General features: G+C 41.5%; 1 protein-coding gene across 8 annotated transcripts in view; it reads right to left on the bottom strand.

The window, feature by feature from the left end:
- ZFHX3 (zinc finger homeobox 3) overlaps window positions 1-26,951 on the bottom strand; it is a 512,524-nt gene that overhangs the window by 335,387 nt on the left and 150,186 nt on the right. For all 8 annotated transcript variants that reach the window (XM_090149525.1, XM_031615012.2, XM_090149529.1 and 5 more), the window contains one exon: window positions 6,178-6,287. The gene's annotated coding sequence lies outside the window, so the exon portion shown is untranslated. The remainder of the gene's footprint in view (window positions 1-6,177; window positions 6,288-26,951) is intronic.

The following is a 26,951-nucleotide window of genomic DNA, read 5'->3' as shown; positions in this document are numbered from 1 at the left end:
GCAGTTCCTAATGCAGCTAACAAATTAACCTATAAATATTTTGATTGCAAATATTTAGAAGCAAACCTCAGTTCACAGCATCCCCCCATATGAAGACCCTGTGTGGCAGCATCTCGACACCTCCACGAACACCAACAGCAGAGAGCAGTTCTGGATGCCCCATAAAGGATCCGTATTTTGGAATATGTTGTTCACTCCAAATTATTTTCTCTCTCATCCTTTAAATTATTCATGTAATACCAAGGTTCTGTTTTTAAGAGCAAGTCCACTCCACAACAACAAAGGCAAAATTAGCCGCAGAAGAGAGCGGGAAACAATAAAAATCCTGTTAAATAAAACTGTTAAATATAAACTAAATTTATATTCCACTTCCCTAGCACTAGTTAGGAGTACTGTCACTAGAACATTCTACAAATTTTCCTCTCTATATACATATACACACATATACATACATACATACACGCACACTCATATAGGGGTTGGTTAAGTTGAAGCTTAGAAATAGAGTGGGGGGAGGGAGAAATGAGACTGTTACTCACTAAATAACAGATAAGAGATTTTCAACGCTACGTTATGGTGAAAACCAGTGACAGAATACCTGCAAAGATATAAAAGAATAGAAGGAGAACAGTACAACAGTTATCTTTACACAGCTGCGATACTAATTAAGATCATGAGTGCCTTTGTTGGATCAGCAGCAGCAGTTTTGTGTCAGAAGTGAAGGGGAGGAACAGAACGATCAGATCTTGTTTAGAGCACAACTCTCAGACGCAGCAGCAGTGTGTGAAGTTGCCCACCTTGTATTAGGGATAGGAACCCAGAAATCCCATTTCTCGTGCAGAAACTTATGCATGTCTGTAACAGAGCCCTTCTTTTCTTTTTCACTCCCTACCTTTCCTTGTCTCCGGAGAATTTCACATTGTATAAGAGAGGGAATAGCCTGGTCTACTGACTGGGGAAGTTTTTTGCAACACAGAACAGTGAGTGTGATTTCTCTAGAAGTGCTCAGCACACGAATTGATCACTGCTTGGGAAACCCAAGGAAATGAGTTAGGACAGCCAAGCTTGTTCCATACTGGTGCTACAGGAGGAAGCACAGCTCCCAGGACATGCTTTCCCATGGAGGGCTGCACAGAGCTGCTCCGCTCCGTTCTTCCATGGGACTGAGGATGGCACTAAGAACGTCTGTTGCAGTTCCAACGAAGCACGTGTACGTGTACAGACAACCTATTGAAATGGGAACTTACATGAATTTATGATGTATGGGTTGCTTTTCAGCTGCTACATTTACCTACGTGAAATGGCCACGTTTGTGCGTGTTTGCATTTCTATTGCCATGGAGCAGCCATGCATGATGCATGTGATGTGCAAACCGGATTTATGCAGGTTGAAATATTTCAGTATTTGATTCTTGCTCTTGACAGAGAGCAGGGCTTCCATTGAAAGCTCATTTAATAAAAATAATGCAATGCAAATGAACCCAAATCAGAAAAATTAGATTGATGGAAGTAGCTCGGTCGCTGTAATTACACAAGGTGTATTATTTCCTAAATTCTCTTTGCATTAAATATATACCATACATTTATCAAACATAATTAGCAGTTTAGGTGACAAGGATTTGATTTTCCTCCTGCAGTAAAAATCCCTCTACTCAGGTACGTACTTCAGAAAGGCAATACGAACATTTTCTCACTATCACTGTTTACTTCTCTAAGAAAAATGTCATAGGATCAAAGAATCAGAGGGGGAACGCTATTTAGGACTTTAAAAGCAGAAGATGAGGAAGATGGCTAGGTCAACCTTCTGTGGATTTCATAGGCATAAAATAGAATTAAATCAGTCAAAGCTTTTAAGGTTGTTAGTCAAATAAATCATATTTGAAAGCAAAATAATTGATGATTCTCTAGAACAGCTTTATTCCTTTATAATCAGCATTTCATTTTTTCAAATATAGAAATAAACTGACGAACAAACAGCAATAGAAACAGAAATTAAAAAAGAAGCTGTGACAAAGCCAGATGTGGTCTACAAGCATTCCAGTGAAAGCAGTGGGTTTGCAGAAAGACAGGAGCTCAACAAAAATCTCTAAAAGCTATTTCTTTCTTTTTTCCTTTTGATAATTTACCTCTCTCTAAACCCAATTTGAAGGATATTCTGGAGAATATTTTAAACCACAAAAAATTAAAGTGATGCTACATGGAGTTGAAGTGTAAGGCGAATATTAACACACTATTCTCAGATCTTTACTGATACTCTTCAAGCTGGCTTTCTGATTGACAGTCTGTTTTCAATCTGAGTTTTCTGTCTTCAGTTTCCATTTCTACTTACCGTTCTTACATTTTCTAGGCAAGCCCCATCCTTTAGAGCAGCAGAAGTTCCCTTTCTTTGCCCAGGATTGGACCACAATACGACCCAGTAGGTCGCATTTTCCAAACTGTTCCAGAGATGAGCTAAACACCTAACGCTTCTTATTCCCATGTAAACTGTGATGGTTTTTAAATCTGGTGAACAACCAGATCAAAGTTGTGGTGACTGACAGCGTTCACTGCACACAAAGCAGCCCCTTAAATTGTAGGCACACTGGAAAAGAGGCAAAACGTCTGAGACGGGTGCAACCTGGGTATTTGCACAAGTAACATTTACAGTAACAGTAAGTTACTGAGCAGCCGACGCTTTGCAGGACTATTTAAATTACCAAGGTGCAGCTTATCTCACACCTTCCACTGAGGCAAGCAGCCCATGTGGGAGCAGCCAACGAAAGCCAGGCTGGGCAGCGCACTCCCATCTGCCCCCATCACACCAGCACTGCCCTTCTGCTTCTCTCCCCACCAGCAGTTTTCAGCAGAATCAAGAGCCAAAAACAAGTGCTCTACCCTTACCCACAGGTCTGTGTTAGCACTTTGGTTTCATTTAATCTCTGCTGTATGGGCAATTCAAAGTTTGTTTTATACACTCTAATCTTAATGTTCCTAGATTCCTTCACTTTCTGAAAATAAATTTAACAAGAAATGTATTTGTTTGTTTTTAAAAATATCTGAAAAAGCAAAACGTTTCCAAAGCATTAGCAAGCTGTAAACTATGGATCTGTACAGAGCTCAAGGTTTTCCAGGTCTCATGCTTCAGGTTGGTTAGCATCATGTCCACCTTGGTTGAGAAGGGAAGAGAGAAAAGAGTTCTTGCAGGTTGCACAGCTCAGGTACATCTCTATCTATCTATGAATTATGTATTTATTGCACATGCCCCAGTGTATATTATTATTATTATTACAAAAACACAGCTGGCTTCCCACAGATGCCATCAGCCATCAGGACAAGGGGCATCTTTGTTTATGCTGAATTTCAATCTATGTTTCCTGGACACAGAAGTGCCATTTTCATTTTCACAAAGAAAACAGCAAAATATTGAATACACAAACTACAAAACCTGCCTGGCTCCACCAGAATGTACCTGGCCAGACTTCACCCCTCGGTAAGGAGGCGGAGGTACCAGCCCCAGAGAGCAAATATTTGCAGGACAGGACACAATTTACTAAGCAGAGGCACATTACGAGCTATTAATCACATTTAAGAATTTCATTAGCACATGCAGACACTTCTGAAACACTTCTGCTGCCTTCTCACTGAAATTAAATGTGATGATACCAGCCACACTGAGCTCTCACACCAACATGAAAATATTTCCAACACAACAGAGATAAGGGAGCTTCATGCTGGGCTGGGGAGGAAGGACATGTGGGGTTTTGTTTATTTTTCAGGCTGTGGATTTTTTTGTTTGTTGTGGTTTTTTATAGCTTCAAAGATAATATAAAAATAATGGCAGAAAGCACTTTCAGTTTTTCCTCTCAAAATCCCCCAGGATTATATGGGGACCTCAAGTCAAAAACCTTCACTTTAGAACAATAAATAAATAAACCCGCTAAAGCCTTCCCAAGGCTGACCAACTGTAGCATAAGTAATGCAGGAGGCTGAGAGATGCCAGATAAATTTGATTACTATAAAAGATGGGAATATGTTTCTTTCCTCAGAGAATTCACAAAAAGGGGTCAAAAACAAAGCAGCACTGAAAGAGAACAACTTCACTGCACCAGAACTCAAGGCGACAATGCAGAACATTTGGTGGGGAGGTTTTATCACAGCGGTGCAGATACCTCCTAATCTTCTATTTCTGAAAAGGGAAAATAGGAAAGAGCCCAAACAAAATGGGACTCTCTCCCCCTTTTAGGAAAGTTGTTCTGATTATCGTGTCATCAATTTAGTAAACAGTTCAAGAGCTGCTTTCTTCTTACACATTCTCCCAATCTCACAGTACCTCAAGCATGTTTCATTAGGAAAGTAAACCTTTCGCTTTATGTCATTCCTCCTATTTGCCAAATTGCAAAGTCATTTACATCGAACACATTCAGAGAACATCATTAGGAGAGAAGACCTCCCAGACTTTCCTCATTAAGGAAGTGACTCGCTGCTAATTGTTACAGCCCTGTGTAACGATGAGATGCAGAGATCACCTGAGCACGCTTCTCCAGCTGAACGACAGTCCCAGTTTCACACTGCTACAGCTTTCCCCCATCAACATCCAAGCTCTTACCAGTTGCTCTTACAACAGCTAACCTCTCTGGAGTCACCTTTTCCTTCATCCACCCTAGGCTTGCGCTCAGCTTCTTCCCTTACACGTGGTGCCTGTCATGCTGTGCTCAGCCAACACACCCACACCCCTAGCTAACGGCACCCTTGCAGCTAACAGGAAAAGATATTCTTATTAGATAGTATTAGATTTCACCTATTTTCATTACTTTTTCAAAGCCCTCCAGTTCTTTCTATTTAATATCCCAAACTTTACTCCTAAGAGCATCCCTCAGTCCCATTTCAGTAAATCTGTTAGCAACTTTTACAGAAGGCTTGTAAGAACAAAAAGTTGATCTTTGAGGAACAATTAATTTCCACCCATCCTGATAAATTCCTTTTCAGCACACAAAACCTCCTTATTCATACCACACTTCATGTACAAGCTTCATCATCTGCATCTCAAACAAATACTTTCCATCGTGGCATTGTACTCGACAGGACAAGCTCGCAGCACTTTTTGTTAGTAATATATTCTTACTCGTAAAGGAAGAAAAAGTTTTTATGAAACAGTCTACGGCAAGTTCATTACTAAATATAATGATATTTAAGCTTAAATAAACGTACAAACACCCAGGAAACTTCCATGGGATACTTACTGATGCAGCATCTTAACAGACTTTTCTAACACTCTATTGTTACTGTTAAAGACTTACTGCTTTCCAATACAAGCACAAGAGTGTTCTTCATTAAAGACTGGCACGTGTCTGAGATGGTATTAGAATAAGGAGCCTCTCGCAGCAGCAACTGTGTAGACCACAACTGTGCTCACTGTGCATCAGCTGGGAAGTTTTCATTTCATACATCATTTACAACATGCTGCACTGATCCCTAAAATCTGCCAAGTCCATTACGTGAAGACCTTTTTCCCCACCCAGAACATTCATCTGGGGGTGCAAATTATTAGGTATTTTGGTGAGAGTTCTTTTTGCCAAAATTTGAGTGTGTCACCACAGCATGGATGTCAGAGAAGCAAAGCATACTCAGTAGTACACAACGAAGACAAGAACTTATATTCTCATCAACAATATGGCATATTGTATTTGAATACAACAAAATTAAATTATACAGCCTACATCATAAGTGAATCTACTGTAGAAAAAACACACAATAGCAAGAAATGAGCTAATGCACATGCTTGCCTCAATATTTTTAAGCACAGATTTGCATTTGTATCCCCTATTTTCAGAAATTACCTTCCCAGGACAGTGACAGACACACAACAAAGCCTCTCCTTTCAAAAACATATTTGTACAGAACACACCCACATATTCTGCAGCCATTAACACAGGTAGATCACTTGTTTTTGCCGCTGTCCCAGATAAATTATGAAGATTATCATTAGTTATAAAGTCATTACTGTTGGCATAGTCTCTAAAATAATTGAACATTCACCAACCTAGGTACTGAAGACTTAAATTCTCACCGTGGCCACAATTCACACAGCTTCAGACTGAAAGCTGAAAAACGAACAACTTTCGCATAGAATTTATTTAAATGTTCCTAAATACTTGCATTCAGAGTTCAGCTTGGAAACAAAGAAGAGAGGCTTTCTTACCGTGTGTGAAGGCCTTCTGGGCTGGAGGGTGTAGCACAGGGGAGGAGGGCTGCTTCCTGGGCATTAACTCAACAATTCCACTTCTTGTTCAGGATAAATCCAGAAAGTATCTAGCACAAATAAACAAAAACACAATTTTAGCTCAGCCTGGGTGGGAACAGACAGGTATTTTTCTTGCTACTTGACAGACAAATTCTTGCTGGTCTCCTTTCTAGCCTAGAAGTAAAGGTGTGCTCTGTGAGGGCAGCCACAGCACCAGCCTGGCACGGCGCTGATACCGGCCCCAGCCCTGCAGCCAGCACGGGGAGAGCAGAGCGAGGCACCCAGCAAACACAGCCCGTCCTGCTGCTCCCAGCGCATGGATGCAGACACCGAAAACGAAATACCAAGTTGTAACAAAAGCTGCAGAAGGAAGAATATGTTTGAAAAAAGCACCAGTTAATATTTTCAGAAAGATAAGGCCCCAGAGCCAATCATTATGGAACATACGAGAGAAGTACTAAATATAGATTATATCATTCTCCTCCTTTTGTGTGTCAAAACCATATCTTAATTTTGTTTTCAAATCTGCCAATCAGGGCATAACTAATCACACAAAAAACATTTCAGCTTCCAAACGTCTGTCTCACGCTAGGATCACCCACATCACATCGACGTTTGCAGGGGGAATCAAGGGGTGCGTGGACCAGCTCCCATGGATGCCTCACATCTCTGCCCTCCAAACTTCATTATTCAAATATCCAGATACTATATTAAGAGTGAAAGCATCCAGCCAGCAAATTCCTTCTCTCTGGAAAAAGATTTTGCTGAGGAAAAGCAGCTTTCCACAATAGTGGACTCGTTATATTTCCTTCTAGAAGAGTGGGGAGGAGACTGCAGGGTTTGCAAAACAGAGGAGACCAGAACAGGTCCTGGAGTCAACCATACAATTTTAAACAGCCCAAGCACACCCCGTCATCTCCAAATACTGACCTATATTAGGTTTTAATCTCAAGTCACATCCCAAATTATTTCTAACAGCGAGAAGTGATGTCATCTGCAAGTGACATGACAGCTCTCTGCCCTTGGGCTGCATGCCTGGGGTTCCCCTGCTCCTCTGCCCTTAGCTGTAAATCCATTCTTATTCTCTTCTGATGTTTCCTGAATTGAGGGAGAGAAAAATCTAGTGGGAGAAAGTGGTCCCCTGTAATGAGAGGCACTTCTGCCACGCACACATGAGGCAGGGGTCTCGGTGGCGCCCCAGAGTTAGCTGTGCACAACCAGTATCACCAGTACCACCAGTACATCTCGGTACTGCCGCCCACCAGTGGGCACCTGAAGGGAAGGATACTGTCAGGAGTGCAAATTTTTCACTCATTAATAGCTATTAGATTGAATAGAGAGCTTTTCACCACATCTACAGCCATATCACTGCAATGATGTGGAAATTATCTTCAAAAATCATTGTTTGGATGCAGTGAGGACAGGTATCAGCTCCCTATTATTAACATTTATAGTTAAATACGAAAACACATAACACTGCCCCAAGTTCATTATATTTTGCTAGGGTTTGCAGCAAAGAAGTCTTATCACTCCTGAAATGTGCCTTCAGAAAGTCCCATAATTGCTCAGGTTACTCATACACCCGCCTTCGGTTATGCCAGAATATTTCTGCAGTTGTTGCATCCCTGAAAAAAATAATTTTAAGTAAATGAAATGTCAATCTACCATTACTTCAATATTTCTATTATTTTTAACATGTCAAAACACACGTAAGATATCAAAATATGGTAAGGCATATGAACCAAATGGCTTTGAGTTCAGACAATTTCTGACGGTAGCACAGCACAAGAACATAAAAAAGGGCTCTGACATCTCAGATCACTCAATGAAAGTTTGCAGAAAGCTCCCCAAGTTCCTGCCTAGCTGCAGTGAAACAGCCAGGCACAGGAGGAAATATTTTAGTAAACATTACATAAGTACAGGTGGCTATCTAGTTACAGTTACACAGCAAGTACCTAAATCTGCTCCTCTGCCTTACAGCACAGTTCCTTGAAAAACAGTCTCAGATACAAGCTATTGACATTGCAGTATCGTTAGCTGAAAACTTAAAGGGAACCTACATGTACCAGCATCACCATAACAAAAAACACAGGGAAAGAGGAGACAGTGCTTCTGTACAGTCCTCTGGTGGAGGCTCCATGGGCTCCGCCACATTAGAGAAGCAAAGGCCCTACTGTCAGCACCACTGTGCTTCACAAAATGAGTTCACCCAAAGAACATCCAGCACTGCATGTGTCAGCACACGGACAGCCAGGAACAAGATTTGGTCTTAACATCCAAGAACTACAGAACCAGCAGAGCTGATAGGCAGAGTGCGGCAGAGGTGCATCTGTGATGGGAGCCCCGCCGTTGCCCTTGGCACTTCTGCCCCGGAATCTCCTGCATAACCGTGAGTTGCAGTGCTTACCTGGATGGAGCAAGCAGGTGTGCCAGTGCAGATCCCACGGTAAAGATCTGCAGCCCTAAAGTGTTCCACCTTCACTGCGAACCTCTCAACTCAAAAATCAATAACATGTTGAGTAATAAACAATAAGCCAGAAAAATTCTCGGGGAAAAAAAACCACTCAATTCAGAATTGTGAATCAAGGAGCCTGCACGTTTCTGACACAAGTTCACGAAATGAAAACCTCATTAAAGCTTTAGCCAAAATTTCTAACTCATCAAAGACCCATGTTCTGAATAGCAATGAATTTCATGAAAAAGAAGCAATTTTTCCTTGTCTGCATGTCTGTAAAACATCTCTTGGGTTACAAAACCAAATCTGATGACACTGAAAAGTCATTCAGGAACAAAGACAGACAAGTAAAACAACTACCAGATCTCTTTAATTCCATGCAAAAGTGTCAACAGCAAAATCACTGCATCTCTTCCGTAGTGGAATATTAAACAGTTCATTAATATCCATTTTCCCTTCTTCTCTTTTCAGAGGCTACTAAAATTGTTTCTGTTTGATTTTACATGAGTGAAACTCCTCCCAAATGAAACAGGTACAAGTGTCTTGAAAGAACATTCAAGTGTACATCATTCAAGACCTTGGCAGTCCCCATCTCCGAGAAACAACAATAGCATCCCACTAACAATGACTTGCTTAACTATTCATTTTTGTAAATAATGGAACTGAAAATTATCTAGTGATGGATTTACACTTTTACAATGCATCTCAGGGATGAAAATGAATAGGGATGCAGAAATTATGTATATTACAATGGGTGACACACAGAACTTAAGATTCCAGCTAGCTCCACAGAAGAACACAAGCTGGAAAACAGCACTACCGTTTTTAGCATTTACCTTTGTCTAATATTACTCTGCGATATCCTATACGTATTGTTTGTATTATGCTAGCACTTAAAGACTCCAATTAAAATCCAAACACAGTTATATTAGGCAACAATAGTATGAAAATTACAATAGGTGTCATAGCCATTTTAATTCAAAACAACCACAGTAAATTGCCTCTTTCTCAGATATGCCTTCCTTTCCATTGCAGTTGCCCACAGAATTTAACATCTTAGGTCTTATGGTGAGGAGGAGTGCTAAAAGGATTGCCCAGGCTGTCTCTTCGGACTTTGTTTTATTTGAAAACCACATTACCGTTCCCAGTGGAGGCGCACAGCCTGCGGAGCAAAAGCCACTGACACAGGGCTTGCTTCCTCATCACCTTTCCTGAGAAGAAGCCCACGGAACCACAACAGCCTGCAGTCCTCCAGCTGAGAAACCCCGCTCCCCTGAGATGTAAGACTGCAGTTTTACAGAAAATTGATACATTTTTATTTTCTTCTCATTGCTCCTCCTTCTTAGGACTTTTTTTTTTCTTTTCTTTAAGCATAAGTACTGATTTTACTAAATAGACCAATTTACCTTACTGCAGGCTATCATTTTGCTATTAGTATGCTTGTGCAATGAACAATTTAGACTGGGAACTAGGTATGATCTGTTAGAAAGGTAATCTAAGTTATAGATGCATCTTTCACACATGTCTTGCCAGTTGGATAATTCAGCACCCGTTTGTTTTGACTTGAAGAAGAGGATACCTCAGATTAACAGTTATCGAAAAATAAGATCATTTTGAGGCAAGAAATTGGCAAAGCTGACAACTTCTCTTACAGTAACACTAATAAGCTTCCATTCAAAAGGGAGTTGCTAAAGATTACTTCGGTATTAAGTAACAAGTGTTATTGCTGTGCGCATTAGTTCTCAGCCGGGTGTTTATTATAAACAGTATTTCAGACACAGGACTTTAGGAGACAATATATAAATATTTTAAATGGTAAAATATAGGTGCTGGCTTTTTTTGTACCGTGTCCAGAAAATCTGCACAAACACATCAAATTCTCCACCTAGGGAATTTACTTTATTGTTACGTTTGCATTTAAAACAAATGTACGTGACCTATTTTGGGGCTAATATAACTAAAAGGAACCTATTTGTTGTTTATTATTTATAGAAGATTCACTTCAGATTAGGCCTTCTGCAGACGTGTGTATCTGTGTGGCACCACAAAGTGTCTCCAGATATCCCCCAGCACTAAAACAGACGAGGAAATGACAAGTTAGGATGTATCCCAGTACGCACAGTATTTTATAAAAGCTAAGATTAAAAGCTGTTTTTTCCTCTTCAGAAAGGCCACATGAAAGAGCTAGCACCATGGCTAATGCATTGACCTTCTGTGTCTGATAATGACAAGTTCAAGTTCCGAGAGTTGGATAAGACGTGGAACTAAAGTAAGTGCACTCAAGCAATGAGTTCTCCTGCTCTGACAGAATCCCACTCACAAAACCAGCCTTCCAGAACGAACGAGCAAAACAAAAAATGTTTTTATATATATATATTTAACCATGGACTTTTTCTATACCACCAGCATATCTCAGAACTACTCTCTTCAGTCTAAGGCACTGATGGTCCCTTTTACTTTTTCACAGCAAACTTGAAATTATTTCACACAAGTAAGAGATGGTAAATTTCTAAAAGAGAGGTGTAAAATTGCTGCCCATGTGTACAGATTCTTATTTTCAGCTTTCTTTTCTTGTAAACAGAGAGAGTAAAACATAGTAAAATCATGTGCATCACACAAGAGGGGCAGCATCCATTCACAGCCAACCAGGAAACCAGAACTGCCTTTTCACATGACAAGCAGACCTCCTGAAGTGAACTGCTCTGGAGACCTAGAAGTTTTTGTTTTTAGAGGGGGATATGTGTCTGTGTTTTAGCACGTTGTATTGTAAATAAATATTCAAAATTACACATGGATACCATAGCACATCTCTGCTTAATTTTTGAGAGAAACAGTAAAAGCTGGAAGAAGCGCTGGGGCTCAGCTTGGTATAAATCAACACACGTGTCAGTTCTTAAGCATCAAATCATACCCAGAGCTGTGCAGGGAGTGATCCTCACCTCAGCCAGCACATAGGACAGAAGGTGAGCACAAAAACAACAATACCATTCCAAAAGGAGTTCCTTTAAATGTGGCTCTTGAACCGACATTTTAATTTCCTTTCCCCCGCCCAGTCTGGGCTCACCTCAGAAACAGACAATTATTTAGAAAGAAAAATTCATCTTATGTACATCCAAAGCTTTGGTGCCTTCCATTCCAGGAAATTCATGCACACAATTTTTTTTTTTTCCTTGGAAAAAAAATCATAAAAATACAGTGGTACTGAGTTAAAAAAAAAAAAAAAAACGCATTAAAAGAACACTAACATTTCTAAAACAAGAGCTCATGCTGAAGTTAAGAAATGGCCATAATTAAACTTGTCCAGGAAGACAGATTAAGGTCAAACATGTCTATTAATTTTGGGCACCCGCTTTAAACCACCTTAGACCTATGTTTTATATTTTACTTTTTCATCAGCACAGCATTTCATAGCTGCACAGCGCCGCAGGGACGGCTGCCGAGGCTGCCAGCTCTGCGCAAGCATCTCTCGCTCAGGCAGAAACACAAATTCTAGATTTTAAAGAGGCATTCCGTTTATCTACTCGAAGCCCGTACTCCTTTCCCTGTGTGCTACATTAATCTCAGCTTCCACTGCTCAGCTAGCAGACCTCCACAGCAGCCAAATCTAGACCACCAGCTGTCACCACCATGACTTTTTCACTACCAGGGACGGCCCTCGGCAGCACCCCATCCCCACACCCGATGGTGTCCCAAGGGGCCCGTGAGCACAGCCGGGCTGGGCCCCAACCTGGAAGCCAGGCGCCCAGCTGAGGCCTACCATGGTGCTGAGACCCACCTGCGCGCGCGGCACAGACGAGAGCGTCCTGCCCCCACACCTCTGCTTCTGCTGCTTGTTCTCAGGGCGCACCACGACGCCGGGTGCCTCAGTGACCTCCCTCGGCGGTGTGAGCCAAAATGCAACGGACAGTGCTGCTCAACATTGGCACCGCGTGCTGGTTGAGGCGATCAGGGCAGGATACAGCCCACAGCCTGCCCAGAGAATACAACCTGCAGGGCCACGGGGCTGAGCGTGCCGCCGCCTGCAGCCACACCTGGGGATTCTGCCATAGGGGAAACCACGCTGTCAAAATAAAAGATGTATTCGCACTTTGTAACACGTTTTCTTTGGGTTTTGATACATCTCTCGCTAATTCTAATTATCAAAGAGACTTTCTTTCTAAACAAAGGCTGCTGCTTCCTCATCCAAGAACGACGTTAGGATGCTAAATGAGGAACGCGATCAGAGCGCCTTGCCAAACAAAGGGAGAAGTCAAACGCAGACACTTGTGATTCCCCTTGGATCAAGCAGAGGGAGAGGAGCTGCGGAGAAAAAAGCCAGCGTTTCAAACACGTTTCTGTAATCAACAGTTCCTGCAAGCAAGGTTCAGAAAATTAGAGGAAAAATGATCTTTTTCTGTAAATATCCCTTGTTGTTTTCTTGGTTAAGGTGAATTTTTTCTGTTTTTTTGTTTGTTTGTTTGTTTGATTGGGTTTTGTTTTGGTTTGTTTTACATATCAGTCTTTAGCTTTTTTTCTTCATTTTAGCTTAGAAAAAGGAAAAGCTACCCTGAAATTTTTAAAAATTTGGCACAATAAATTACAGTCTGTCATGTAACTTCTTCATTCAGATAAATTCTGAAGTGCTTGTTATGCACTCAAGACAGAACAATTTCTGCTACTAAGAAAATATATTTTTCCTAAGACATAAGTTATTTGTTAATCTGTCTACATACTCATGTGAAAACACAGTCTTTTAAAAGCTTACTATTTTCTCAATAAATTGGATATTAAATAGTTATTTGGACAATTTTAAAGTTAATGTTTATAATACAAACAATAACAATCCTTATAAAAACAGTTACTTCCTAACGCCAGCACCGCTTTCTGCTTCCACTCACTGAATGCACCTTTTCCATCCCAGTCTACTCCGATCTGCGCAGTGAGTTTGAGTTCTCAACATCCGCTAAGGGAAGACAAGAGAGAACTCTGCTATTCCTTATCTTGCTGTTCTTCATGCTTAAACTTCCAAGGCAGTGTTTGCCAAACAACAACACAGCGTTTTTCTTTCTTTCCTCCTTCCTTTATCTACTCGGCTCTTAGTGCCATCACAGCTACTGGGAGGTGTACAAGAACTCCCATCACATATATTCTGTTTACAAATGAGCATCTGCAGAAGGTGAAGCTAAAATCATGTCAGCTGAACACAGTTAAAGCTAATGCTTTAAGGCAGATAACATGGAAACAAGGCAAATAATGTCATCTTTGTTTATTAATAGCCATTTCCCTCCCAATGCAAGAGGGTTACCTTTCTTACTTCCTCTTATTCCTTTATTTGGCAGAGATGCCAGACAAAGTCTCAGTGTACTGTTAAGTTCTATAAAGTATATTTTCAAGTTGCTTATTCCTTCTTGTCTTTCTGTAACATGAGAAACGTCACATTTTGTTTAGACTCAATGTTGCTATCTTCATTTCTTTCAGAGTATGCTTAAATCTTCTATTTTGGTTCTTATTTGCATTCAAAGGTACTGTAAAAAATTCTAAATATTGTAATGTTTGATACGTTGTCTTAAAGTGAGCATGATAAAATCCAGGAGGTGGTCTTCAAAACTTGCACTTTTTCTTCCTATGACTGTATGCAAAAGCCAGGTAACTGCAGAAGAAAGAAGAGTGGAGTTTTTCTGTTTGTTGGTTGGTTTTTGTGTTGTTTCCATTTTTAATAACTCAGGCAGTAACATTTGATAGCAACAGCTGCCAAAAGTGCATAAGCAAATCAGGTTTAAAAGGCAGTGTCCAAACGTATATCAATTTCTTAAAGCCATCTTTCATGAAAATTAATTCTTTCCAGCCTGAAATGTGGCTCTGACACACCTATGAGCTATGCTAGCCATCCATATACACTGGCTCACCAACAGTTTTACTGCCAGAGGAGATCAGGTCAGAGATGGTTTGTGATGTCAGATCAGTCACTGACTACCTCAATTGCCTTTGGCAAGTCATTTAACCTCTCTGTATTAAAGTTTTTATACCAGTAGGATAGATCTTCATCAAGGTAGGAGGAGTTTAGCCTATTAATTAATTAATGTAGCTATTACAATGCTCATAGTTTAATACCAATCTTCATCTACTCTACAGAACAATATTAAAAGTAACCAAAAAAAAGAAACCAAAAAACAAAAAAGTTGAAATGAGCTGTTTCTCTATAGGTGAGAGCTATTTCAAAGCAGCTTTCTGCCCTATGCACCTTAATGACGACGAATTAGGAAGCACGAGGCTTTCTGTTTTCTTGCAACTCACAAGTAGTAACAAAAAGCAGCAGCAGCCTTTGTCTCGATGTGACAACTCGCACGCTTTCGAACACTGCTGTAAGTTTTAATGAGCTAAATTATTTAAAAATACATATTGTGAAAATTCTCTTGACCTGAAACCTGACAGACTATGTTTCAGCCTAAAACGGAACGTTACTGCCTAGATCTAACCCTGGAAAACAGAGTATATCACAGAAATGCTGACAGAACATTAGCTACACTGAAGCGTGCTAACGGGTACCGCTATAATACACTCTATTCCAGAATAATTTTTCTTTTTATTATTTCATTAAGTTGTATCTCACTAAAGTTCCTCCTAGGATCTCTCTACAGCACCAAATTTTTCATTGAGAAAACTATAAATCATGGGCCTAAATTACAATTTAATTATAAACGCCTTCCCTTCTAATGCTGCCTGGGACCTTTTACCCTCCTACATAATTCTAAAAAATGACCCCTGTCATAATTTCCTTCACTAGAATAATATGCAGAGATCTAATCCTGAATCCTGCTGTCTTATAATTTAATATAAGAGGTAATTATTATTCAAAAGATAATGTTGCAGATATTGAAAATATTCTGAAGTTTAAGTCTAAAAAAACCTTGAGTTGGTATGTAAAAGCCTCTTATTTGACTCCCATAGAAAAGGAAGTAAATAAAAAGGTTTTAAGATTGCCTGCAAAATGCTAGCAGTATTATTTGTAGCTGGAATTTGTCTACTATAAATTCCATAACCTTTGAACTACAGAGAAGACACTCATACACAGAGCAAAACCAGGAAGGCACCAGATCATTTATTATTGATTTCTGCTTTTTGCCATAGGTTAGACAAAAATTCTTCGACTGCTGCTCTTGAGCTGAAAAAAAATGTTTGAGGTGGCTCTGCATTGCTGGGTGCAAGGAAGTGCACATCAGCCAGAGCAAACAAAGAAAAAACCTCCTTCTTACAATTCAGATTTGATTTGAAATTTATCACAGCAAGGCACAGCCATGCTTGTCCAAAGCATCCCTACAGAGGAGAAATTTAATAATATTAAAACTTTAAGGAATTCATACTTTTTTTTTTTTAAGGCAGAAAAGCAAAGGCTCACACTGTTACGTCAATCCATCTTGCACACGAGACAGTGAATGTGATCGCGTCCGAAGAACGCAGCTATTACTGCCTGTCTCTGTTCCCTTTACAAAGACTTTGACCTTAAAACCTTTTTTTTTTTTCCCTAAAACTGAGATTTCATCAATTAAAAAGTGTTTTCTCTTTAGCCAACTCTTAGGTTATGCAAGAGTATCTGCCAAAGAGGCAATCTGATCGTACAGATGGGGAAAAGAAGGTCAGGATGTGCACAAGGAGAAGGACTTGGCAGAAGGAATTCCAGAACATCCTAAGAATGAAATTCAGAGAACAACTGCAATGCTTTTTCAGTCACAAATTCAGGGAGCACGCCCCATTTTTTTTCATGCAAATAGATACAAGATGAGCTTCCTTGCTCCTAACTGTACACAGCACCATCAGTAAGACCAAATAAAACACCGTAACTGACAGATGCAACATCCTGAAGAGGTGTAGGCCAGTGAGGTGAGCAGGAAATGGGGTTCACAAGAGGTAATTATAGCCCATGCTCACCCTTCCTAGGCAGACATCACTATTCAGCTCAATAAAAAAATCAAACTATATATCGTAGAGCACCAGTTTACTACCCTCTTTGTTTTTGCTTGGGGAGCAGTTCATTTAAGATGTAATAAATTGAAGGTTTTTTCCTGTCCTTCCATAAATCTAGGGACAGTGCAAATGAGGTGTTCCTCATTACGAACAGAAGAAAAGGGGCTCCCTAGATAGTGACATGGACTGGTAGCATTAAAGCACTCATTAAAAGGAGCTCTGTTCCTTTTTGTAATAAGGAATATTACTTAATAGCACGCCAAGCATGGTTCACTTCATATTGCTGAAGTGAGCTTTTGGGGTGCAGTGAAGAGTAAAAAAGGAGAAAGTACCACAAACATAATAAAACAGAGAGATGGAATTTTGCCTGTAACAAATTAATAATAAGTAAGGAAGTGTCATTGTCTGCCTGTATGTAACAGCATTGCTTCGTGCAACAGAAAGATGTAGGGATCTCAGGGGATTCGTGGAAGATGCTAGACTATACTTTCAAATGAACAAACAAAGCCAGAGTAGATGGGCACAGGTAGACAGACAAAGATTGCCAGCAGATGATTTTCTAACGTGAGGATCCAAGAAAACACAAAAAACACAAAGCTGAAGCAATTTGGAAGGAGAAGTGCTACTAGCAAACCAGGATGAGTTATTGTGATGGGGGATGTACAGCACCAAAAAGAACAGAGTGGAGCAACAAAAACAGTAATTTTATATTTCCGCTTCCAACAAAAGTCTCTCCATACAGCAGTGGTAAAGGTTTGGACATTTAGAGAATCTGAATTTCATCTCTCTGGGGATCAGAAGTGAAATTTCAGTTGTAGAATACCTCTGAGTATTTGCTTTTTTCTGCGCACAACGGGAAATCTCTATCAAACACACATATTAGATATGAAGCTCATACGTAAGATACGAAGCACATGAAGAAAGAATGATGCTTCCCCAACTGCTGGCATCCTGTCTCATGTGGGTTCACCCCAGATGCTTCAGGAGAAGACAAAAAAATGGTCTGGTGATCATCTTTGCATTTGCATTCTACTGTGTAATGCCATTTGCTTCGGAACCTACGAGGCTGTGCCTGCAAGTAAGCACACCTCATTTCACACACACAGCCATTTCACAAGAAGGTTCTGTAAGAAGTTGTGGTTTGTACTGCATCAAATCCTCCTGATCAACCTCAGGATTGAGTGTGCAAAACAACACTTAGAAGAGATGAAGGTCAGAAAACAACAGCACTGAGCAGAGGGAACAATTGGAGATCTTAAACAAATTAACTTTTTTTAAAAAAAAAAAAAAACTTTTGCCGTCCTGGTGCCATTCAGAAAGGAGAATAAGGAGCATTAATTGAACAGGTATTATAGCTGTTGGAAGTGTTTTTATTATAAGTCAATCACATTGTCAAAACCATGATTAATCTGAGTAAGAGCTTTGCCTGAATTAGAAATGAAAAAACTGAGTTTACGTATTACATTTACATTACATGTACATTAAGTTTACTTTAGAAATTGTATTTTCAAAAAGCTATTGAAATCAGTAGGAAAACACAGATTTTGTTTCTGGCAAAACTTTCCTTTTGCTGCTCCTGCTCAACACAGCCATCAGTGCGTGCAGCGTCCAGGCTGCAGTACCACAGCACAGCTTAGCAATGACTTCTGGAACTCTCCTCTCTTTTGCTTTTGTTGTCAGCACATCTATTTTGCACGTCTGTAGAGAACATTAAGAAAGCACTGCAGAGTACCTAGACATAAGTTCTTTACAGAAACAAACTTATTTCACACAAATGAATTTTCTTATATCTGTGCCTCAATCAATTTCTCTTTTCTTCTTTTTCACCAAATCTATTTTAATATTCATTTGCAAAAGCACACTAAAGTCACATCGGTTCTCAGAGCACAAGGACGACAAGGTCTGAAACCAACAGCAGGGCAGCTGGCTGGGAAACTACACGCGGGTAACACATGGCACCTCTCGTGCCCATCTGCAGCTGTCCTGCACAACCTCATACAGTTTTCCTGAGGTCATCTCCCTCCTTTGTCAGATTACTACGAACTGCACCATGGAATGTACCCAACGTCTCACAGGTTTCTGTTTCCTGAAAGTTCAGAAAGCACAGTCTTTGCTTTACGATTCAGCTCATTACTGCAAACACTGTAAAGAGCCTGGGTTGGGCAGGCCCCTGCCAAGCCTCCTTTCACATCTCCCTCCATTTTGGCACAAATAAGTATGCCCTAAATATGATTCTTCAGACATACACCTACACTCACCTAAACCACTCTTCCCTGGCATGCTTTTAAACAAAGCAGCCATGTGAGACTGACAGAAACCTCCCTAAAAATCAGGGTATGTGGCATCTGCTGCTTTGTCCCTGTCCGCAGCTGTTACTCTGCCACAGAAGCCAGTGCTCTGGAGAGACAATGCTTCTTCTGACAAATCTGTACAGTTTGTTAGTTATTCATTTCCTTGTCATCCTCCAGGTGCTCACAAATAGTTCGGTTCTTTCTTCCAGAATTTTTGCAGGAAGTGGAGCTGAGACAACTGATCTGCAACTCCTGTCTAAACTCAACTCCTGTTTAAGTTAATGACACTGCGTTGCCTTCCCATATTCTAACTCCCTTGCACAAGTTTTCAAAGACAGCCTCTGCCTGTTCTGAGTTTAATCCAGCTTTACACATTCCTTTAATGAGGTTTGGAAGTGACAGTTCTAAGAGCATCTATCTTATACACTTTAACCTGTTTTTAGTCTATTCAGAACTGAGATCTTATCCATTTGGCAAGTGCATCAATTATGGTAGCTGTTGTCCTATAGATGACCTTTAATAGAGAGGGATACAAAAACATTTGGCTGTCTGAAAATTATCATTTGCTCTCCACTGAATGGAGATCCCACATTTTTCTTTATTTTCCTATTTCTGCTTTGTTCTTAGTACCATTATCTTTGCTTTTTTAATGCATCTTGCTGGCTGGTTCCCATTTCATGAGTTGGCCTCTCTGATTTTATCAGAGCATGTTTCTGCTGTACTTTCATATTCACTCTCAGCAGTCAGCAAGGTGGTTTCTTACACCTTGCATCCTCCCTCTGCTCTGGGATATTTTGCAATGGATAAAAAGATTTCATTTATATAATTATTCAGACTTCAGATCTGAATAATCCCCTGTAATTCTCATGTTAGACATCTGAGATATTCATGGTTGCTAATTATCCTTGTCTTTTAATTGTGTACAGAACGAAAAAACCTGCTAGCCTTTTGCTTATGATGTCCCACTGCCTTCTGCATTCCTTTTGCATATTCCTTCTCCAGATGCAGTGGTTAACAACAAGAATTTGGTTTCTTACAACAACAGTTTTCACTGTTTTCCTGTCTGTAACTAGAGGCCACACCAAAAAAGAGAAAAAAGGACAAACAAAAGCTCAGGCTCCTAGCTGATAGAAGCACCCTTTGTTAGGAGTCCAAGAACACCCATCCTTCCAACTTTACAAGAATAGTTTTGCACAGGGAACCCAGCCCCAGCACGTTTCTCTCACATTTAATAGGCCACTTTAGTAGCACGTTTACTTACTCCTCATCAAACAAGGATAATTGACAGCTTTCCACCCCTAGCATCCCACTCCGAGAAGGCAGTTTCCCCAGGAGCCGCCTTGTACAACCTCAAACACTTTATTACTGGTCAATTTGGGTTTGCTGCCCGCTTTAAGTGGCAGTGCTGAGGGTCTCTAACTCTCTCGTGTCTCGCTAATCAATATAAGCAGTCACTTCCACAGCATTTCCCTGCTACTCAGCAAGAGGGGCAACAGACTGCCACAGGCTGTAAATGACTGGATAGCTTTACTGTTGCATCATAAAGTAACTCACATTTCAGAAACAGGAGGAAGATCTTACTTTCTGGCTTGTTTTGAGCTTCTCTGCTTCTTGCTGTGAGAGCACAGAACGCCGTTGGCCAGACTCCATGGCCGGGACCCGCTGTGCCCCCTCGGCCTCAGCACTGGCCCGGCCCCACCACCACAGCTCAGGCTCTGCTCTCAGAGGAGAGTGGCAGAAAATTCTATCAAGTGTCGACCGCAGCTTTACAGCCCCTGCACTATGGGTATGAGAAAGTTAGGATTAAACAATTATTGGCTCAAACTCACACAGTAAAATTTGTTTATGAGGTAAATTTTAACAAGAAACAAACAGTTAGTGTTGTTTATAAGCAAACTCAAGCTGTAAAAACCGGGGAATGCTTTGTAAATGCCAGCCCATGGGCCAGATGAGGTCCTGGGGGGAGCTCCCTGCTGTCTGCAGCTGGCTCTCACACGCATACAGATCTGACCCGTTCCAGCAGCCAGGTGCAATCAAAGCCGGGCGCAGTGGTGAAAGGCATCTTCATTTGTTGTTAGTAAGGAGCTCTTCTCATGGGTCTTCCATTGCACAGAGTGACCTCCCGGTAACATCCGTATGACAAATGGCCACGTTGGCTACTAAAAGATACATCTATTATTTAGTAACAAATAACATCAAACAGACTGCGCTGAACACAGCACTGCTGTGCACGAGGCCGTGCCGGGCTCCACCAGCTGAGCCGAGTGGTGACCGAACACCCGAAACCCACCGCCAGAGGCTGATGGGCATTGGATGTGTCAGGGCTCCTCAGCTGGCTCACGTGGGAGCCGTCCCTGAGCCTCCGGGACCTCTGAAGTGTGCAGGAGCTGAGGAACATCAGCGAACACTGCTGCTCTCACTGACGTCCTCACGCTTGGTGTACTCTGAGAAGGAAACACCCCTTTTAGCTGATCCAACTTCACTAATCCTTAACAACAAAGAAATAAAAATCGGGGTAGGGCGAGAGAAAGGAGGAGGAGGAGGGAGGATGTAACATTATTCTTTTTGACCGCATGCTAAAAAAATATAAATCCTTTAAAAAGTGAATATATGCCTACTGCAAAGCACTGAGGTGAAAAGGGAGGTCTGAACATCCCTGCTCCCCCAGGATCTCTTCAAGCGTGTGTTTCTGTGGTGGTTGCCTTGCGGTTTCGTTGTTCACTACAGTTTCCCAGAGCCCTATATTTTACTGAAACATAAGTACAGGCCCACCAATTCGCTGACAAGCTGATCTATTGGCTCTAGGACACTGAGGGGAATTATGCTCCTGCCGCCCTGATGCTCTCCTTTGTTTAGAAAAAGAAGAGAGAAAGAGAGAGAGTGGAAAAAAAAAATCCTCAATCGTTTAGTACAAGTCATTTTACATGCTGGGATAATGAAGTATAAAAATGCCTTCAAAGGACTGATTTCCTACTTTTAACTCACTACCAGCCGAGCTCTTTGTGAGGCCCTCTGGAACATGCATTCCCAGCCCCACTCAAACAAAAGAGCTGCGAATTCATTAAACTATTTAATTATGCCTTTTTATTTTTCTCCATTAGCAAGCCCTGCCAGTACAAAGTAAATAAAGCCACCATGGTCTTTCCCCAGCAGACACACTGACTGTTTTTATTCTTTATTCAGTTTACAATATAAAGGGCTATTTTTTTCCCCCTCCTCCTATTCTTGGCTAGTTTCCTAATACAAGCCCTACAAACAGAAGCATCCAACTGTACATGCAATGCATGGAACTAGAGAGCAGCAGCAGCACTCAGCATTGCAAGCACATACCCTAGACAGCTTTCAAAGTACCAGCAGCCAGCGGCAGCCAAACAGCACTTTACAGCCAGGCGCGGAAAAGATATTAGCTTTTTTTTTTTATACTCTAGTAAATTTGCTTTTTACATCTATTTCTTTTCAGAAGGGCTTGTTATTGAGCTTACTGTCCACAAATTCCATTGATCTCAGGCTGTGACTCAATCCATATGCTCACGCTTTGACACCAGCACAGCAAGCAAGCGATACAAATCCTGTTCAGGCTACAAACTTATTGATTTTATAGATTTCCCCCAAAGTTGTGATAATGATATATCATTGTTAAATTTGGTAGAACAAACTGCTTTCCCAATCTGTCAATGCGAGCATGAAAACCAATTCACAGCCTTGTTTAGAAGGCTTTCCCTTCAGAAGAATAACTACTGCTAGCGGAAGCAGATCACCAATACCAGCCGCTGGCACAGGCGTGATGGATGTTACCCTTCCTGCTGCCCTTTGCTGACCCACGGCAGCCCAGGCTCCCACCTCGCCTCCTGGTTATGAGAACCACCCTCAATTTTCAGCAGCATTTTTCAAATTCATTATTTAAAACGTGCAGTATATGTAAACCATAGTAATAGCTTTTAAACATATTTCCTCTAAATATTTTAGATGCATTAAGACAACAAGAAAATTGATTTCTAACAAATCATTTTTGCTTGCTCTACTCCAACGCTCACACAAATGACAAAGCTATGCTTTTCCCTTCCATGGGAGGGAGACAGAATACTGACTCAGAGGAGCATCTTCACCTCTTGCATCATCACAGCTTCTCCATCTGACAGTGGTGGGAACAATGAAACATTCCACTTCATAACAAATGGCCTCTGCTGTGAAACACAGTTGGGCATTTTCCTCATGGCTTCTTTCTGCCAAAGCAGAAACCTGATCCGACGTTCGTCTCCTCACCAAGAGGCTTCCATTCCAGAAGTATTAGAAAAAGGAAACTCAAGCTGTTTCTCAGGTTCTGAGAACACAGCATAAGAAGTACATCCGTCCTTCTGTGCTTATCATACCACAGAAAGGCAGTCATCAAAAAAGTCTGCACGGTGCAGAAGATGCACAAAAACTGTAAACAGCTGTTGTGTTTTTAACAAACCATGAAACAGCTCTAACAGAATGGGTTAGTGGAATTACAATGCATGCTTTCATTCACACATTCTCCTCAACTCTGAAGCAATTATTGGCACTCCAGAAAGAGAATTCAGGAACAAAAAAACTTACCAAAGAAACTGAAACCAATCAAGAGTCAAGAATTACAGCGTCAGAAAACAAAGATTAGGAAATCAATGTGAATAAGTAATGCCTCTCTTGCATACCTTCTCTTTCTACCACAGCCTTTCTATCTGCTATATCTCCCCACTCTCCCAGCATACTCCTCTTCAGCACAGAAACAGCAGTTGGTCTCATCTGACATCGTGCCATTAGTTCAGCACACAGCACTGTGAGAGTTCTCACAGGTTCTCCCAAGACTTGCTGGTGATGGCTCCCCACACATCTCCCACACAGCCCCGAGCAGTCAGCCGTGCTCCCAGGACAACGCCTCCGAGAGACAAGCATGTCTCCTTTTGCTTTGATTTAATTCAAGCTGATAGATGCTGATCTCTTTTACCTACTGTGGCTTTTCTTGAACTTTCTGAATGCCCTTTCCAAATACGTCTTTCTGAACTTCGGGGCACTTTACATTTGAGCATGTGCCTGCAGTCTCTGTTGCCTAACTTCCAACTACAGTAAGGAATGGTTCCAACACACTCCTCACCTGTCTACGGTATTTCTGCTGTCTTCCTCACCACAGCAGAAATGCTGGGCTGACAGGTGATAGAGAAGAGCCCAACGCCAATTTTTCTGTCTTCGTGTTGCTGAGGAGCTGTGCTTCATGCTCACCTACCAGCCCGCAGGCAGGAAGCGGTATCACAACACATCTGCACAGAAACAAATTATGTGCCGGACAGAGGAAGTACTGCCAGTAACAGATGAGGCATTCAGATATCCTTTGTGTGAAGAAAGTGAAGACCTTAACAAAGACAAGTGTTATTACTAATCTCGCTTTTATGATGGGAAAGCTGAGACCCGGTGAAATTGCAGGATTTGCCCAAGGTCTCATGAGAGTAGTGATAATGTAATGCACCGTAATGATCTCACTATCAGATAACAAACTTTATTTTCCTCTTCTTAAAAATGTTCACAAAAGGAATGCCCTTGTGATGAAAGGCAAACAACACCACGGGATCTACCAGTGGTCATCCTACGTCTTTCAGAGGAAGCACAGGTGCTCATAAGAAAACCATTCTATTCAGCTGTCTCCTTCCTCCCCATTCCTTCTGTTCAAGCTCTGTCTCTTTGTGGAGCAGCTATGACTCTCATATCCTCTATTATTCCTTGCTTACAAGACAAATAATGGCATTTCCCCAATCAATCGGAGCAACAGTAAAGGCATCACGTGCTCCTCTAGCATATTTCAGATTACCTTTCACACTACATGATATATAATTTATATGCCTCCACAACAGGAAAAATCCGATGGTGATACTCGGTGGAATTCCCGCTCCGGGTAACGCAACATTTGTGAGGATTCCCAGAACCGCGCGCTGCAGGTGATTAGAGGAGAGCACTGCTGCCTGCCACAAGGAATTAAATGGGCAACTCCGAACGCGTAATCAGGATGTAAAGTTATCTGAAGAATATGAGATCATTCTGAAAACTATCTTAATTCATTCTTGGCCCCCCAGAAGCAATGGATTTTGGGCAAATCACAGAATCTTAGCCTTCAATTAATGTTTCTTGAAAAATAGGTCTTTCCTTCCTTGCATCCCACTCTCTCACTTTCTTCACCCCCCCCTCCACCCCCCGCCAGTGGAAAAAAAAAAAAAAAAAAAAGAAGAAAGTCCTTCCTGATAATTGCACTGGTCCAAATGTGCAGGGGCTTTCATACAGAATGATGGCTTCCCTTGTCTCCTGCATTTGTTCATCTCCTTTGGGAGGAGCAATTTACAGAAAGCATTATCGATTTTTGCCATAATAGGTACAGAGATGCCTCACTGTCCCTGCTCAGCCAGCTCACTCTCTGCATCACAACTGTCAGGCCAGTTTGTGAAGCCCGTCATTATTTTTTTTCAAGTAAATCCATCATGGGAGTGGGGGAAAGTGATGAAAATAAAATTATTTTCACCTTGCCATAAAAAAGAATGGCCATGTTCCCTAACAGAAATAAGTGCAAATGCTGTCAACTAAGAGAGCGGAAGGGAAATTCAAAGCAACTAAAAGCGGGCTGGGGGAGGAAGGGAAGGGAGGAGGGAGTGCGAGGAGGCATGGCAGTAGCTAATTTACTTTGAACACATTCTGGAATTTTCCTGTTAAAGCCACTATTTACAACTCTTCCAGTTGTTCTCCATGTTCACATTTTTCTGGAAGCACTGAAATCTATCCTTTCTGCAGGTATTTTCTTCGGCTTTTAAGGTGTTGAGGAGATTGTGGGTTTTGCAATGCCGTTATTAAATATTATTGGTCTGCGGGATGAAATCTGCCTGTAAACCTCCCTCTGAATACAGACCACCCACCTGCTGCAGAGATTACCAGTTGCACTCTGCTCCTTTGTGTACAGAAAGGTTTGGGGTTTCTCTCCCTCTCCCCGTTCACTGGGGCAGGCCAGGGCCACTAAACTCATTTTGTCCCTGATCAGCATGTGAATGTTGAGGGACACTTACTCCAAATACTTCTGAAACTCAGAAAGCCTTTTAGAAATTGCATCTAAAAACAAACAGCCCCCCCGCCCCTCAGCTGCATTACTGACTCCCAGACAAGTCCTTTGGTATTCATCCCTCCTCCCTGATTAGTTTTTGCTGTACTCTTCATGTTGGTCACTTATCTCACATCTTTAAGGTCACAGGCTGCAGTACCCTATTCCAGCAGCCCCGGCTTGTTTTTTATTCCTGAAGACAGCCTTGTTTTGGGCTCAGAGGGTTTAATCCAAGAATTGGCTCTGGATCTAATTCCCAGATCCTCAGTTCATTAGCCATGAAAAGTGATAGCTGCTTAAGATTTTTATGAGACATTGTTCCAAAAGCGGACCACAGAAACTGCACAATTGCCTGACACATTGTACAAAGCCCTGGCTGCTTTTGGTACTGACAACAAGGAGCTTGATAGCAATCAAACAGCTTAATGAAAAGCAGCAAGTTCGCTCTTGGTAAGGAGCAGGGAAGCTGTGAAGTTTGTTTCCAAGTGGTGCTCCCTGTAAGGATGCTTCGGATAAGATTTAAACGGCCAGAGCCCTGCTTCAGGAGGTTGGCAGTGTCCTGACCTCTCCCTACCCTCCCTTGCAAACATTCCCACATCCAGAGCTCATCTGTCCCATCCCTCCAGGCTCTTCAGCACACCTAGATATGGATACTGAAGCTAGCTATATCATTCCCAGCAATTGGGCTAGGCACTCTGGGAGAAAGCTGCCAGACAGCTGCACAGAAATGTCAAAGGATTTCCTTCAGTCAGGCTGCAGCATAGCGCCAGTCACCAGTCCTGCGCCCAAGCAGTGACAGGGACACAACAACAGTCAACACAAGGCGAGATGTTTATAAGCAAAGTGGACTCTCCGCTGAGTGCTGCATTAATACCAATCGCAGCTGTATTGTTGAGTGGCTTGGGAACCATGAAGGGCCAGCAGCAGGACTTCGTACCACACTGCTTATTCACTT

The sequence above is a fragment of the Phasianus colchicus genome, chromosome 13 (assembly GCF_987193195.1).
Source record: "Phasianus colchicus chromosome 13, bPhaCol1.hap1.1, whole genome shotgun sequence".
In the NCBI taxonomy this organism is placed as follows: Eukaryota; Metazoa; Chordata; class Aves; order Galliformes; family Phasianidae; genus Phasianus; species Phasianus colchicus.
Note: the sequence above shows the minus strand (reverse complement) of the source record. Positions and strands in the feature narration are given on the sequence as shown.